This window comes from Mobula hypostoma, chromosome 6 (assembly GCF_963921235.1).
Source record: "Mobula hypostoma chromosome 6, sMobHyp1.1, whole genome shotgun sequence".
Taxonomy (NCBI): Eukaryota; Metazoa; Chordata; class Chondrichthyes; order Myliobatiformes; family Myliobatidae; genus Mobula; species Mobula hypostoma.
In genome coordinates, this window is record NC_086102.1 from 53,775,787 (window position 1) to 53,792,794 (window position 17,008).

Below are 17,008 nucleotides of genomic sequence, written 5' to 3' on the forward strand. Positions count from 1 at the left end.
GCTGCCTCTTAAAGCTTTTCTTCGATCTTTTTGTCACTGTGGTTAAATTTTTGCTCGAAGTCGACAAGAGTTTGGGAAACAAGATGGAACGATGTGGAGATGCTGCATACCTTGGCAATCTGTATGACAAAATGAACATTCTAAATATGAAACTGCTGGGTGACAATTTCAAATTAGTCTAGGTAAAACATGCAGTGTCCACTTTTATCAAAAAATTGAAAATACAGAAGACAACATTGGGAGATGAATGTTCTCAGTTCCCTGTATGGAAAGTATGGCACTCTCTTTCATAGATAGTGATTTGCAAGAATTCTACTTACACCCGCAGTCACTGAAGAAGGATTTTCAAACTCAATTCAAGGATTTGAACGACCTGGAAATTCCAGACTGGGTAAAAAACCCATTTCCTTGCTAAGTGGAAGAATGTGAAGAAGCCAAAATGCTTTTCAAAAATGTCGGCTTTTGTGATACGTGGTTACACTGTCATATGAAGCTTCCTGATCTTTGGAAAAGAGCCAAACTGCTCTTCAATGCATTTCCACCCTCCTACCTTGTCGAAACAGGCTTCAGTGCAGTGAACCACATACACACAAAAAACACTTGGACATTGTTATGTGTGGGGGCTTAAGGCTTTTGCTGTCACAACTTGAACCAGATATTTCAACTCTTGCTAAAAACCATCAAGCTCAAGGATCACATTGATATTGAAGCTGCTGTACAGCATACAGGGACTGTGTAAGCTAGGTTTAAAGACAAATAAAAGTTTAAAGCAGAATCATGTTTCTTATGTTAGCATACGGTAGACATGTTTTTACACTATGGGGCACTGGAAAGTATATTGTGCCTAAGAGAGGTGTTGGCAAGAATGAAAGTGCTTTGATGGGGGGGGGGGCGGCGGTGTTGGGCGATGGGCAACCTGTAAGTTGGGAACCACTGATCTGGAGTCACAAGAGCCTAGACTGCACAATGACCAAAGGTTTACATCCTAAATATATTTGTGCACGATTTGGAAATCCACTCTTGTGAAACACTTCTGTTTTTGACAACTGTCACTTGTGTCTTGCTCGCAATCCAATGAAGGCTGTACTGATCACATGTTGCATGAGCAAATTAAATTGCCTCTCACTCGCATTAAGTAATAATAATTAAAATGACTTTTACTGTACTGGATATGCCGATGTAGTTGAAGAGTTACAAGCAGGGCTTGAAATAAATTCTTCTCTTATATTTGCTTTTACATTGAAGTTATTATCTTGTCATTCTATAATAGTAATACTATGCAGAACTATGTTCTCCAAGGATGATTTTATGTATTTTGTATTAGGGGCTGAAAGCAGAGATTGTCATGTAAAATATTTGTTTTAATTGTGAAGTCACTGGTGTATCCTGGCAATTTACCATACAATAATTGCTAATGCAGTCCATAGATCACATTCACACCTCAGATTCTGGAGCAATGGAGAGATGTTTATCAGACTCTGTAAGCTGTACAGACATAACTAAACTAGACAGTCACTATTTAATCATTACAAAATTTGTGCTTAATGCCACCAACAGAACATCATGACTGAATTCATTTGCTTCTGATATGATGTCCCTAATCTCAACAGAACTTGGATTTGTGTCCTTTATAGTTATGTAAACTAAAAGTACAAAGTTGACCGTCCTTTGTTGAATTCTTCTTTCTGCAGTATAAATGAATTTAATTTGTTCCACTGTCTTTGATTTGACCTGATTGTCTTACACTTGGTATGCATGAAGAATTTACTCCTTTCAACTGAATTGTTTAGCATGGGAGAGGCTTTGCAGAAATAAGAGTTGCTTTCTTCTGCTCAATCCAGGTTACTCGGAAAATTGAATCAAAGAAAAGTTTGTAAAAGTGGCTGTGGGGAGCAACAGAATATCAGCTATTGACTTTTACTGAAAGAAAACATTTTTGCCTACCCTTGCAATATTTCTGAAAAAGCTATTAAATTGTCTCTTCAGTGAGGAACTTGAGTGATACTGATGTTGGTTGACAACACACTTCTTTCAGTATAACTCAGTTACCAGCCATCAGTCTGTACATAAATTTCCTTCATTGTGTATTGCCTAGACTAGACTACTCGCACTGTAACTCTGAAAAATATTTATAACGCAGAAATTACATATATAATGTAATCCTTCCACTTGCCTCAAATTGCAAGTGTGGTACATGCTTCAGTGTTTAACTATGTATGACCTTTATTAAAGTTATAATTTTATCACAAACCCTTTTTATTGGTAAAGTTCAAGTTTTTTTCATTTTCTTGAGGATTCTTCCTTTTGTGTTGTGAAAAGCAATCTAAAACCCATATTTTGTTGATTTGTACGGGCAAAGTTTCTGTGCAAAGCTTAATTAAACTAATATAGCATGATATCTTGTTAAAATACTGCGGATTCCGGTTAATTGGGACACATCGGGACCAGTACATCTTGGCCCAATTAAGTGGGTGCCCCAATTAGCCAAAGTTTCCTGGAAATAGTTAAAAAGGTATAAGAGAAAATACAAACCACTGTTTAACTGAGTAACAAATTACGTATTTAAACAACAGGAATTCTGCAGATGCTGGAAATTCAAGCAACACACATCAAAGTTGCTGGTGAACGCAGCAGGCCAGGCAGCATCTCTAGGAAGAGGTACAGTCGACATTTCAGGTCGAGACCCTTTGTCAGGACTAACTTATGTATTTAAATGAAATACAAAACAAATTAGAACACTATTAATATTACTAGTGGTTGTCCACTGACCATGGTAGGAAATCTGTGCAAGAGAGTTTTTAAATGGAAAAGCCATTGCACTGAGGAGTTCTACTCTCTCAACCTCAGAAGTCCAGGTCCAGTGGTACGAGTAGGTGTTACAACTGGAGCCTTCCCTGGTTGCAGTGGTTGACTATGACCTCTGCGTCTCACCATGCTCTTTACTTTCCAGGTAGCATTGCAGCACTGCCTTCCTGAAGTTTGGATCTCACTGTAGATCTCGTCTGCCCAGACCACCAGGGCTGACTTCACATGCTAGCACAGGCATGTCCCTATCTCACCAGGTTATGAGACCCGTTGGCAACCCTCACCTGGTTTAGCCCACCTGTCGGCTCTTTAAGAAGGGAGGGAAGCAGAAAAAAAGGAAATAATAGGCCAATTGGCTTGACCTCAATAGTTGGGAAGATGTTGGAGTGGATTGTTAAAGATTGGGTTTCAGGGTACTTGGAAACACATGATAAAATAGGCCAAAGTCAGCATGGTTTCCTTCAGGAAAATCTTACCTGAGAATTCTGTTGCAATTCTTTGCGGAAGTGAAAAGCAGGATAGACAAAGGAGAATGGTAGATTTTGTGTACTTGGAATTTCAGAAGGCCTTTGACATGAGGCTGCTTAAGAGCTGATAGTATTACAAGAAAGATACTAGCATGGGTAGAGCACTGGCAGATTGGCAGGAGGCAAAGTGTGAGAATGAAGGGAGCTTTTCTGATTGGCTGCTAGTGACTGGTGGTGTTCTACAGGGGTCAATGTTGGGACTGCTTTTTAGACTATATGTCAATGATCTGGATGACAGAATTCGTGGCTTTCTGGCCAAGTTTGCAGAACATACAAAACTAGGTGGAGGGGGAAAGTAGTGTTGAGGAAGCAGGGAGGCTGCAAAAGGACTTAAGACTGATTAGGAGAATGGGCAAAGAAGTGGCAGATAGAATACACTGTCAGGAAGTGTATGGTCATGCATTTTGTTAGAAAGAATAAAAGCACAGACTATTTTCAAAACAGAGAAAATTCATAAATCAGAGGTGGAAAGGGACTTGGAAGTCCTTGAGCAGGGCTCCCTAAAGGTTAACTTGCAGGTTGAGTTGGTGGTGGGGAAGGCATATGCAAAATTGGCATTCACTTTAAGAGGACTAGAATATAAAAGCAAGGATATAAAGCTGTATAAGGCATTGGTGAGGCTTCACTTGGAGTACTGTGAGAAGTTTTGGGCCCCTTGATCTAAGAAAGGATGTGCTGATATTGGAGAGGGTTCAAAAGAAGTTCACGGAAATGATTCTGGGAATGAAAGACATCATATCAGGAGCACTATCAGGACAGAGGGACGTCCATTTAGAACAAGGAAACTCTTCAGACAGAGAGTGGTGAATGTGAAATTCACTGCCACAGGGTGCTGTGGAGGTGAGGGCACTGCGAATATTTAAGGTTCTTGATTAGTCAGGGATTGAAAAGCTGTGGGGAGAAGGCAGGAGAATGCGTTGAGAGGGAAATAGATTAACTAAGATCAAATGACAGAGCAGACTTGATGGACTAAACAGCCTAATTCTGCTCCTATGTCTTATGGTCTTATCCTTCCTTAGAATATGGGGACTAAAAGTTCTGGTCAAGGTGGCACCAACATACATCGCTCTCACAACCGACATATTTGGGATAGACCACAAAACTATTTATTTCCCTTCTTTTACATCTATTTTTCATCTTGAATATGTTTCTGGAACTGTTCAAGCCTGTGATTTGCAGTTTGGAGATTGTTTGGGTGATCCAGTGCTTTGCTGTCTCCGAGAGGATTCCAAGAGGGAATGAGTTCAAGCCTCCCGGTTAGGAGGCTGCAGGGGGTGCAAGCAAATGTTCAACTCCATTTTGCCGATTAAAGCTTCCATTTTTCACCGATTAAAACGACAAGGAGGATTGAAACATCAAGGTGAATCTGGAAGGTGTGCGCTGGTTGGCTGCCTTCTCATCGCCCTGCTACCAGAGAGGGGAACCTGTGTGGCCTGCCACTATGCCCAGAGGAATTACTGAGATTTTCTGTTTTTTGGGCATAGATATAAATATGAATATGGGTTTGGACTATGGACTTTTTTCAGTCTTACAGTTTTTTATATTCTGTGTTTTTGTTCTTCCATTCTTTCTTGTTTTTTTGTGCAGGTGAAGGGGATTTGGGAGTCGATGTTTTTGTTACATTAGTTTCTTTGTTTGGGTAGAGGGGGATTAGGTAGTCAATGTTCTTTTCACGTTTCGTACGGAGGGGGGTTTGAAGTGTGATGTTTGCATTACCGTTTTTTTTCTTGGTTTCAAGGCTATCAGGAGAAAAAGAACCTCAAAATTGTATAGTTTCATAATAAATGAACCTTTGAATCCTATAAAACTTGCCACGATATTCCAAATGTGGTCTGGCCGATACCTTATAACGCCTCAGCATTTCAGCCTTGCTTTTGAGATCCCAGTCCTCTGGAAATGAACGTTAATAATTTATTTGCCTTTCTTACTATCAACTCAACTTGCAAGTTAGTAACTTGAATGAGGAAGTGGAATGTGGGTTAGAAGTTTGTATGCCACACAATAGTCGGTGGTGGTGCGGATAGTACAGAAGGTTGTCATTGGTTACATCAGCACATTGATAGGATACAGAGCTGAGCTGAGAAGTGGCAGGTGAGTCCGTAAAAGTGTGAAGTGATTCACTTTGGAAGGTCAAACCTGAAGGCAGAATACAGGGTTAATAGCAGGATTTTTAACAGTATGGAGGAACAGAGATCTTGAGGTTCGCATCTATAGATTCCTCAAAGTTGCAGTGAAATTGATAGGATGATTAAAAAGGCATATGGTGTGTTGGTCTTTATTAGTCAAAGGACTGAGTTTAGGAGCCACAAGATAATGATGCAGCTCTATGAAACTCTGGTTAGACCACATTTGGTATACCGTGTTCATTTCTGGTTGCCTCATGATAGGAAGGATGTGGCAGCTTTATAGAAGGTGCAGAGGAGATTTAGTAGGGTGCTGCCTGGATCAGAGAGCATGTCTTATGAGGACAGGATGAGTGAGCCAGAGCCTTTCCCTTCGGACAAGAGGATAAGAGATGACTTGATAGAGGTGCACAAAATGATAACAGGCATAGATAGACTGGCCAGGGCTGAAATAGATAATACAAGGGGGCATAACTTTGTGATTGGAGGAACATATAGAGGAATTTCAGAGGTTGGTAGTATGTGCAATGTACTGCTAGGGGTGGTGGTAGAGACAGATACATTACTGACATTTAAGAGGCTCTTAGGCACATGGATGAAAGAAAAATGGAAGGCTGTGTGGGAGGCAAGGGATGGGGGTTAAAGGAATGGCCCAACATCATGGGCTGAAGGGTCTGTATTAAGCTGTACTGTTCTGTGTTCAATGTATCAATACCCTGACATAGCAGTTGGTTTTAATGGTACTTGTGTCATTAATAAATCTGCAAAATATAGTCTTCTTCTATTCATGTAATTGTACACTCACAGATACACTACACACTTTCATGTAAAATCCAGCTACTTGAGTAGAATGGGCCAAGCTAAATGTACTGTGAACTATTGCCAATATTGGAAACATTTGTAATAAAGCAACTACAAGTAATAAAATAAAAATTTAAGAACCCTGAACCTTGAACATAGTAGAATCAAGGAAAAGCTGGGAAAGGTATGAAGAGTCACATGCTATTTTCTTAAAATAATTTCTGACAGTGTTATCTTGATGGATAACCAGTAACTGAAAGAATATTTGTTTTAGCAACTAAAATATAGAATATCAATACCATAGATACATTTGTTTGTATCATGCAAGGTGCATTGTTATACTACATTCAACTTGTAAACTTTGCTTCATTATCTCACATTTTAGCAACAATTAGGCAGTTCAGGGTGAATTTCTGCTACCTGGAGGGATCACCTGTAAGAATAAAGGGGGCAGTAAATCTAGTATCAGCTAGGGTACCAAATCCAGACAAACAAAATTCTTTCCATGCAGCTGTTGGTAAGATAAATTGTCTCACCAGCAGTACACATCTGTCATGTACAGGTGGGAAGGTGTACCCGGGTGTCCAAATATTGGTTCCAGATCCCATAAGTCTTTGCATTAAGTCAAACAAGGACAAGGAAAGATTCTCCAGATTACCAAATACTTTCTCAACTGAGAAATCAGTTATCCTGTAAAATAAATCATTATTATTAACAAAATATTACTCGAGAAATTAATGACCAATAAACTGACAAAACTCAAGGACATGATTATGGACATTCTAGACTTCTGCAAAAGGTAATTGTAGTGACACAGAATGCTCTGACCAAAATTCTATCAAATCAAGAATGGTTCCTTCAGGTTAAAAAACACAAACGGCCCAACTATTTAAGGAAGAATAAAGTCTGTCATCAGCTGAGAAAATGGTGGAATCCGTTATAAAGGATGTGATATGAAGAACTTAGGAAATAATAGAATTGAACAGAGTCAATGTGAAAGGAAAATCATGTTTGACTCATCAAGGCAGAAATTGATAGATTCTTAATTGGAAACTGGGTTAAGGATGACAGGGAAAGGGGAAAATAATGAGGTTGAAAAAAAAACAGCCATGATTGAATGGTGGAACAGACTCAATGGGTAAAAAGACCTAATTCTGCTCCTATACTTTATCTTATCTGCCGAAACTGTAATCTGTAGAATAGGTAAGGGAGAACCAGTGGATAGAATGTATTTTGATTTACAGAAGGCTTTTTATTTTGTCCCCATAAGTTTAATAAGCAAACATAAGGAAATGCGAAAAATATACTCAAGTGAGAATTGGTTAACAAAAAGGAAGAGCAGTAATAGATTGGCTTCATCAGTTTGGAGGGCAGTAAGAATTTATTTCAATGATTTAGCTGAGGGAACCAAATGCAAAATGCCCAAGTTGCTGAATACATGAAACTACATGAGTTTACGAGTAGTGAAGAGAATGCAAAAAGATGAGACACAGACAAGCTAAGATTATAGGCCAGGACATGGCTGGTGGAATATAGGGTGTAAAAATGTGAAGTCATCCACTTCAGAGAAACAAAAAGAAATTCTGGGCAATTTCTCAAAGGGTCAAGATTAGGAAATGTTCACAGGCTGAAGGACTTTGACATCCTTGCACATAAGTCACTGAAAGCTAAACAGCAGATGCAGACACAATTAATAAAAGTGACCCCTTGGCCTTTATCCAGGGTTTGAGCACTGCAATAAGGATGTTTTTCTCTAATTACATAGGGTTTTGGTGAGAATACACCTGAAGTATTGTGTGCAACTTTGATTTCTTTTCTTTGGTGTACATTTTTGCTAAATGATCACAAAAAAATCATTAGTGTGGCATCTGGAATGGCATGCCTCTTTTTATAGGTAAATATTAAGTAAACTAGGCTCCTTTACTCTAGAGCTTATAAGAATAAGGCCAAATACAAACCACATATAATTCTTAGAGGGATCAACACATCCCTGTAGAGGTCTTCTCCCTTCCTTTCCAATCAAGATGAAGGGTCTCGGCCCAAATCATTGAGTTTATTCCCCTCCATAGATGTTGCCTGATTTGTTGAGTTCCTCCAGCATTTTGATGTGCTGCTCAAGATTCCCACCATCTACAGAATCTCTTGCATTTGTAAACAAATTTGATCTCACTCTCACCAAAAACTATCAGGAACAGATTTAAGTGTTTACAATGTCACAGGCTGGAATGAACAAATATAGACCTTTTAGAGAAAAGTCCCACTTTCACACTGAATACACCACCTATATGAAATAGAGTATGTTCAGAATGAATCTAGCAGCTCAAAATTTTACAACCATGGAGTCATTACGGACCACTGGAAACGGAACTGTATTCCACGATTTGTAATTTTATGCCCTGACACATCCTTCATTCAGGCCATGGGGTCAAGTCTGCTTTTAATGCAGTGGAGTGTGCCAGGGCAGCATCAAGAATACCAGAAACAAGGTTCTAAAATGTCAAATGCAACTCTAAATAACAAAAACAACATGTAATCCAATAATCAGATCCAAGGCCTGCAGTCTAGCACATCCATTCAGGAATGGCAATGTACTAATGAACAAATAATGGCAAGTGACAGTTTTAACATCATCCCTATCTTCTAAGATGAAAGGGCTCAGCCCATGAATTACAAAGAAAAGTCAGAATGATTTACAACCATGTACCCACGAAATTCAGTGTTTATCTAGCCCAAATAATTACCATTCAATCAGGTTATTCTCAATCCTAGACAAAATGATAAATGGTGAAATTGATAATGTGGTAACAGTGAATAATCTGATCACCAATGCCCTGTTTGAGATTGACAAGAACCACTCAGTTCCGGATCACACAGCAGCCTTAGCCCAAACATACACCAAAGGACTAAAGTTCAGATGTAAGGCAAGAATAAGATGCAAGATCTCATTGCTATTTTTTTTTAAATTTACTTCACTTAAAAGTACTTTCAGATTTAATACTTCATTCAATAAAACAAACCTCTGACAATGCAGCAATCTCTCAATCCCACCTAAATGTTTTAGTCAACTCTCTGGAATGTGATGAACCCACAACCTTCTGACTGAGCAATGAGGGCTTCACCCACAAAGCCAACATCCAGCATAACAGAATGCATGAGTGAGGGGATCTTTCAAAGAGTTATTTTCTTAATTGCAGCATAAAAATTTGCTGGTATAAAATTCTTAACCAACATGAAGGAACTGCTGCATAATGTGAAACAAGATACTGAGGTATAATAGCATAAAACATTCTTTCTCCCACTCACTATCACATACAGATGGCTCTGTATTTTCTCTCATTTAGGTATTTATTTACAGACAAATAAAACTTCCCTGAAAGTATTTAGTTATAGGTAGCTTGAAAGCATACCCCTAAATATTTAAGTATAGATAGCTTACAACCATTGATCAGTTTCCATTTCTCTTTTTTTCCCAAAACAACTGAATTCTGACCGAAACAGTAAGCTTTTTTTAAAAAAATGGCAGCTGGGCAACAAAATCAAATAGTTTCTCGAAACACTGTGCTCTATTAGTACTCTGCTCTTCACCACACCAAATAAAGCTCTCAGTGCATCCTCTGTCAACCTGACAACAGCATTGCTCATAAAGACATATGAATTTACTTGGATTTTTTGACAGGTTTAACCCCTCTTCACTCAGTCTGAACAACTCCAAACAGGTTTGTTTTTGTTAAATGGAAAAATAAATGGCAGTATCAGCCACTTATTCGACTGTAATGAGTAGAAGCATAAAAATGCCATGGCATAGGATAAAATCTTTTAATTGTTTAATCAATATTAAGCCCAATTCTGAAGCTAAATATCCACATTAAACTTAAATTTTAAAAGCAATAAATGCTTTTAACAACTTATGTTAGCACAAAAAAATCAAAGTATCACAGATTTATCAAAAATGCCATTGGCACTTTTACTCTGTTACAGTTCTTAACTGGAAAATACCTATCCAAGTAATAAAAGCCAAAAAGAAATAACAAAAATCTGCATTTTCAGACTTCACACAATAAACAACAGAAACAAGCTACAATTCCTGAAGCTCCTTGTATCTGCCAGTTCCAATTACTCAGGTGTTAATTGAGCTTCTGAAGCTACAATTCAATAATCTCTGTTAGTATGTTTGCAAGGTTTAATTTACCCAACATATAACTAAGACATTTATCACAAGAATTAGACATTATTTAAAATGCAGTAACTACAGAAAAATGCATTTAATGGCATGGATTGATGCTTGCAGCAACTTTTTTGACACAGTACATACATAACAATTGTTCTTTTTGTCACTAACAACAGTAGACAATTCTACTGATTAAAAATTGTGTCAAGATTGATTAAAACTAAATGAGCACTCTCACACATAGTATACATCTGAATACCTCCACATGAAATGAAAATACAGAGGATATAAAATAAATTAGTACCATTTTCTTCAAGACATATCATATTTTCTTTTGGTGTTTTCCAATTTGACATTTCTTCCTTTGGTCTTGGCTCTGTGATAGTTCCTAAAGAATTCTGATAACTGTAAAAATTGATGAATAAATTGCAACACACCAGCACTCTAAGCATGCAGCTGTGATCGAGCCTTTTACACACCCCCTCTCAAGGTTGCCAGCAATTCTAACTCATGACACATACGGTCCGTTGGGGACCAAGTAAGGAGATTCTGACTACCAACAGTCATTGCAAAATAATTTTCAATATTAAAGCATAAAAAGCAAATTAACTGGTAAATTTTACTAAGATACCTGAATAAATAAATACATGAAATTATCTGGTCTTAAACCTCTGGAAAACGTACAGTACTTTTAAATAGCATGGACATTTTACTTAATGAAAGTATAAATACATAAGCAGCATAGTAATAGTAATGAATGCAAGTAACTCAGTATTTCATTATTTATGCATTAAAAACAAATTAAATAGAATTCACATGTGACGATTATTTTTCCACCAACCTGAGTTAATACACTTCAAAAGCTGCAATTTCTATAATGCTGAAAGCAATCCCTTCAAACAGCCCTATTTCCCCAATTATGCATACAGAGGAGTTGATTTCCTATGGCCACTACCATAACACACAAAAAAAACTTTTTCCAAAGGCAAGGCACATCAAATGTTTCTGAGTTTACATGTAGAGAGTTATGAAACAGAGGTCAACTTCATACAACTTTCCAAATGCTTTTTTCGAACAAGCTTAAGTCATAAAAGATGTATTTCTCCTGTGGGTGTATTTTCTTTTTCAAATTCACGACAAAGCAACATTTGTTTAGCTATTTTCAATAGTGATGACTAACTTCAGTGTTCATTGGTTTTAAACCTTGAAAATGGACACAAGGGCAAGTATTCCCAAGCAATTTTTAAATGCTACTTTGTTCGACATCCATTACTTGTTCAATTGAGATGGAAAAGACAAGCTCTGGCTATGAGAAGAGGTTCTAAACACAAAATATTTTTAAAATTCACCTAATTTGTGCCATAAATTAATAAATCTTATGGATTCAAACTACTTTAGGAGAATAGCATTTTCCTCTCATTCAGTTATATAAAGATCAAGAAAATACTACTTCAAACAAGTGTTTAAGTTTCAAACCATTATACAAAGCTCTCATTATAAAAGGAGCTTTTACACAATCTGATTAACTTTACAATATATTAATTTTCTATCCATTATGATCATAATACGGCATGGTGATAGATCCTAAAACAAACATAAACATCAGACAAATCTAGTAGAATCGTATAATCAAACATGAACATCAAATCATAAATGATGAGCCACACTTGGCAGGAGTGGAATTTATTTCTCTGGAAGTTGCAATTAACACATCAGTTGTATTAACCCAGCAGTGACAAGTATTTCCTTCGTCAATGATTACTAGAATAAACTGAAATAGAACCATGAATGCTTTTCAGCCCATCAACCAAACATTGTTACAGTCAATCCCTATCCTGAAGGAAAAAAATCTGTAATTTGATTAGGATCAATTATTCAACCATACTTTTGCTCACATCATTGCAATACCAGACAAATGATACTAATAGTTATTTGTTGCACTTGTTTTTATATGCCTGTTTAATCTTATAAAATACTTTAAGAGCCGATCGAAATTAAAGTGTTAAATGAAAGCACCAGAGATGAATCAGAATAAAGTTTCATGTATTGTTGTTTTGCAGCCGCAGTACATTGCAATACGTAACAATAAAAACTATTAAGTTACTAAACACACACACACGTGATTGACATGTACAATTTTTATACACATACAATATACCTTGCCTCTAAAGCACAAAAATTCTGTAATGCAAAGGTACTTCCAAAAATAATTAAGTATTTTTATTAAAAATACTACAAAAAGCAGTAAACAGTAAAAAAAAAGCCTAAATCAATATTTGATATGACCACCCTTTGCCTGCATCAAGTCTCTGAAAAACACTATCACGTTTTGTTTAAATAAGAAAATCAGCTGGTAGGTTGCTCCAAGTATCTTGGAGAACATGCCACAGTTCTTCTGCTTTTGTCTCTCCTGTACACTGGGTGTTAATGTCTCTGTGTGTGTGTGCGTGCGTGTGCGTCTGTCTGTCTGTGATATTGGTGTGGCATGGGTACAGGCACAACCAGCCCTAAGACACCACACAAGATTATTTGATTCCAAACAACTGGTTAAATTGATAATTACAGAATGTCTTTCTAGTGCTTCCCGCTCACTCCCCTCTTCATTCCTCTTTTCCAACCATTATTCCACTCTCCCTGCCCCTTTCCCACTCTCAGTCCACAACACAGACCCATATCAGAATCAGGTTTATCATCACTCACATCGTGAAATAAATATATACATACACACACCTATATATCCAAGACTTTTCCACAGTACTGTATATATAAAATTCAATAAGTAATGCAAAAAAAAGGAGAAAACATACTGAGTTAGTTTTCATGGGTTCATTTTCCATTTGGAAATCTGATGGTGGAGGGAAAGAAGCTGTTCATGAAACTGTGTGGCTTCAGGTTCCTTTACCACCTTCTTCATGGCAGAAATGTGAAGAGGGCACGACTTTGGTGATGGGAGTCCTTAATGATGGATGCCACCTTTCTGAGGCATCACCTCAAAAAGTGTCCTGGATGCTGAGGAGGCTAGTGCCCATGATGGGGCTGGCTGAGTTTACAACTTACTGCAGCTTTTTCTAATCTTGTGCGGTGGCTCCTCCATCCCAGACAGTGATGCACCCAGTTAGAATGCTCTCCATGGTACATCTGTAGAAATTTGCAAGTGTGTTTGGTGACATATAGTGTCTCCTCAAACCCCTAATTAAATACAGCCGCTGTTGCGCCTTCTTTGTAATTGCATCAATAGGTTGGGCCCAGGATAGAACCTCAAAGATGTTGACACCCAGAAACTTGAAACTGTTTATTCTTTCCACTTCTGATCACTCAAGGCTCGAAAAACAACTGAGTAATTGGCTTTTGACTCCCTCCAAGGTTGCAGCCTTCAATCAGTTAAGCATATCATTTGCTTTCATGAGTTAATTCCGCTGAAGGGATCAATTATCTTCTCTGCTTAAAAAGTCTGTTTAAATTACATAATGAAGAGCATACAAATTCTTACATAAATATCCATGCAGAGCAGAAGCAACATTAAATCAAAATGCATACAGAAGCGAATGGAGAAAGCCAGAAGGGTAACTGTTTGAAGCAGGCAGGACATTTAATTCTTACTCCTTCTCCTAGCAGAAAAACTAATGCCTGCTGAACCAAATATAAATATGATCATGACTGTTAAAAATTCAAAAACTGAAATCCAAGTTATAAACTTATCCTATCCAACATAGTTGAAATGACACAAAGAGATTAGCATAAACTAATCTTTTTTTCCCAAGATAGCAATGAGTTGCAGCCTCTGTTGAGATCACAGCTCAGATTTAGTTTTTTTTATTTCTAAAGTATGTGGTTCATAGGCATGGTTTTGGGGACAGAGGGGGCAGTTAGGGGTCAGGTTAGGGTTTTGGGACAGGGATGTAGACAGGCTAGAACCTCAGCCTCTGCTCCACATTCAAAGGACAGCGTCAAGAGAGTAGTCAGATGTCAGGCCTGCAGACCAGCGAGGTTGATCAAGATCCTGTCATTAGCAAGACCAGAATTTGAGGTTTAGTTTTCGAGTCCCATCACCTGTAAGTCCAGCATTCAAGGCCTGGAGTTTGGGTCCGAGTTCATCATCATCTGTAAGTCCTGGGTTGATACTGATGATGAAAGGCTGAAGCCTGACTGGAGGACTAGACTGAAGCCCCAAGGTCAATTGAAAGTCCAGAAGTTGAGGCAGAATGGTTGCAGTCCGGGTCTGCGAATCTCTGTGAATCCACTGGGGAAATCAGGTTCAGTGTCTGTGAATCCACTGGGGAAATCAGGTTCAGTGTCTGTGAATCCACTGGGGAAATCAGGTTCAGTGTCTGTGAATCCACGAGTCCACTGGAAGCCAAAGAAAACAACCTGTCCTGGGGTTAGAGGACTGTGTATATGCATGGGTGAGTTGGTGTATTTCTGGAGGGTGGGTGAGGAATGGGGCTTTCCCACCCCCACTGTTGTTGCTTTGTTGTTTGGTACTTTCTGTTTTATTGTTTTCTGTGTTGTTCTGCCAAGAATTGTAGAATGCTATATTAGCACCGGAATGTGTGATGGCACTTGTGGGCTGCCCCCAGCACATCCTTAGGTGTGTTGATTGTTAATACAAATTACATAATTCACAGTATGTTTCAATGTACATGTGATAAATAATCTAAATCTGAAATCTACATTTTAGCCAGAAATGGTATGGGCACGGGACGGCCAATAAGGGCCTATTTAAAATATTGCTGCTGTGGTATAATTTTGTCATCAAGGCATGATTCAACTTTAACTCATGGAAGCACAGTAACCCATCACCAACATATCAGAAAGAAACAAAGTAGGCAACATGTTGTTGAGAGTTCTTAAATTAGTGTTGCACAAGGAGTAATCATTCCTTCAATTTCCTGATATTATTCCACCTGTTTTCAGGAAGAGACCATTTGAATAAATTCCTTTGATGGCCAGGAACTCATGGTTACTGGTCTTTGCATCGAATTTACCCCTTCCCATAAACTTAAATGTCACAAATATTCCACAAGTTAAAAATAGCACTTAGAAATCTCCTGTCCTCCGTATCATATAGAAAACCAGGCAGAAAATAATGGCATCCCATACAAAAAGCAATAGGATAAAAATAATGAATTTGATTGTTATGACAGGTAGCTTCACGGTCACCAACACTATGCTAGATTTTTAATTTCAGATTCACCTAAATAGCCAAACAGAAATGACTTACAGTAGATCATATTAAGGTCATAGTAAAAATCAACTATCCAAATCACCAAATATTAATGCTGTAAAATAATGGCGATACCACTATAATCACCATTCATCCTATAAGAGAATTATTAATGGCTGTATAACCCACTGTAAGGTTTCACTGCTAATGTAATGGTTTCTCTGCAGCAGCAGTGTTTGGGTTATGACTAGAGATAACGGGGACTTTAGAAAGTATGACAGCCAATGAGAAGCATGTTGTTCTTTCTTGTGGATCTGAGAGAAGGGATTTTGCAGTCTTTTGTTGGCGAGAGATGAAGAGAAAAGGCATAAGTGGAGAGAGCTGGTAGACTGCCGGACGGAGTCAACTTGAAGCGAGGGTTTGTGGGTCAGCGATGCTCAGAAGAGTTTGACGGGGAAACGAATGGATGGAACCATGAGCTCCAACATGCACATCAGACTGTTTCATTAAAATGGGCCATTTTTCTTTTTATTTTCTTTACTAACCCTATAGTCAGATTAAGATTTATAAAGTTCAATCGTTTAATTGCATACGGTGTACTGACTGATATTCTGCAGTACAGATTTGTAACTGGGCAACATATCATGCAGCGTCCACACAAATGAGATTTCTCAGTTTGGCTGAGCCAGAGGCCGTCTTCCCTGCACAAACACATGCTGGTCGAACCTGAGGGTTACAATTGTGGGGGTATCGTTCAGGGATTGATTTTGTTGGATACTGTGTGATTGCCCTGAGCATTGAACCAATGGGCTGTGTGTTTAAGTCTGTGCTGGTATGGATGCTGCCGGGCTGGAGCAGTGGTGTGCTTCCATGGGGTTACCGGTGACTAATGTGCGCGTGTTCAGTGGGGTGGATATTCGTACCCCAGATGAATTAATCCAATTTTTGAGTACTGTTAAAGCTGTTGGCAAAGTTGCAGTTGTAGAGCAGAAATTTGATAAAATGGTGGGCTCAGACCTTGTTTTAGTTCAGACTAGCGCTGACGTAACAGTAGTGGAACTGCCCGCTTCTATCTGTACCCCAGGTGATGCTGAGCCATGACCTGTTCATACTGACAGGGAGGAAGGGAGCGTAGCCGAGTGGGCCAAGTCACAAGTCGAGATTCCCGTAGCTGGGGGTGGAGATTTCAAAGACAAGGTTCTATCGTTTCTGAGGAGTGAGAGGGGATCGGTTGGATTTGGAATATCTAATTAGTCCCTACCCCACCAGTGAAGAGTGAGAGTTCTGAGTTGGCATCAGTCTTTACCTCTCTGGCGAGTAAGTGGCCCAGTGCAGAGGCAGAGGGTCCCCACCGGAAGATAAGAATATTCTCTGGAATAACACCCACCCCGCAGGGGGAAGAGGAGTATGAGACTTGGGC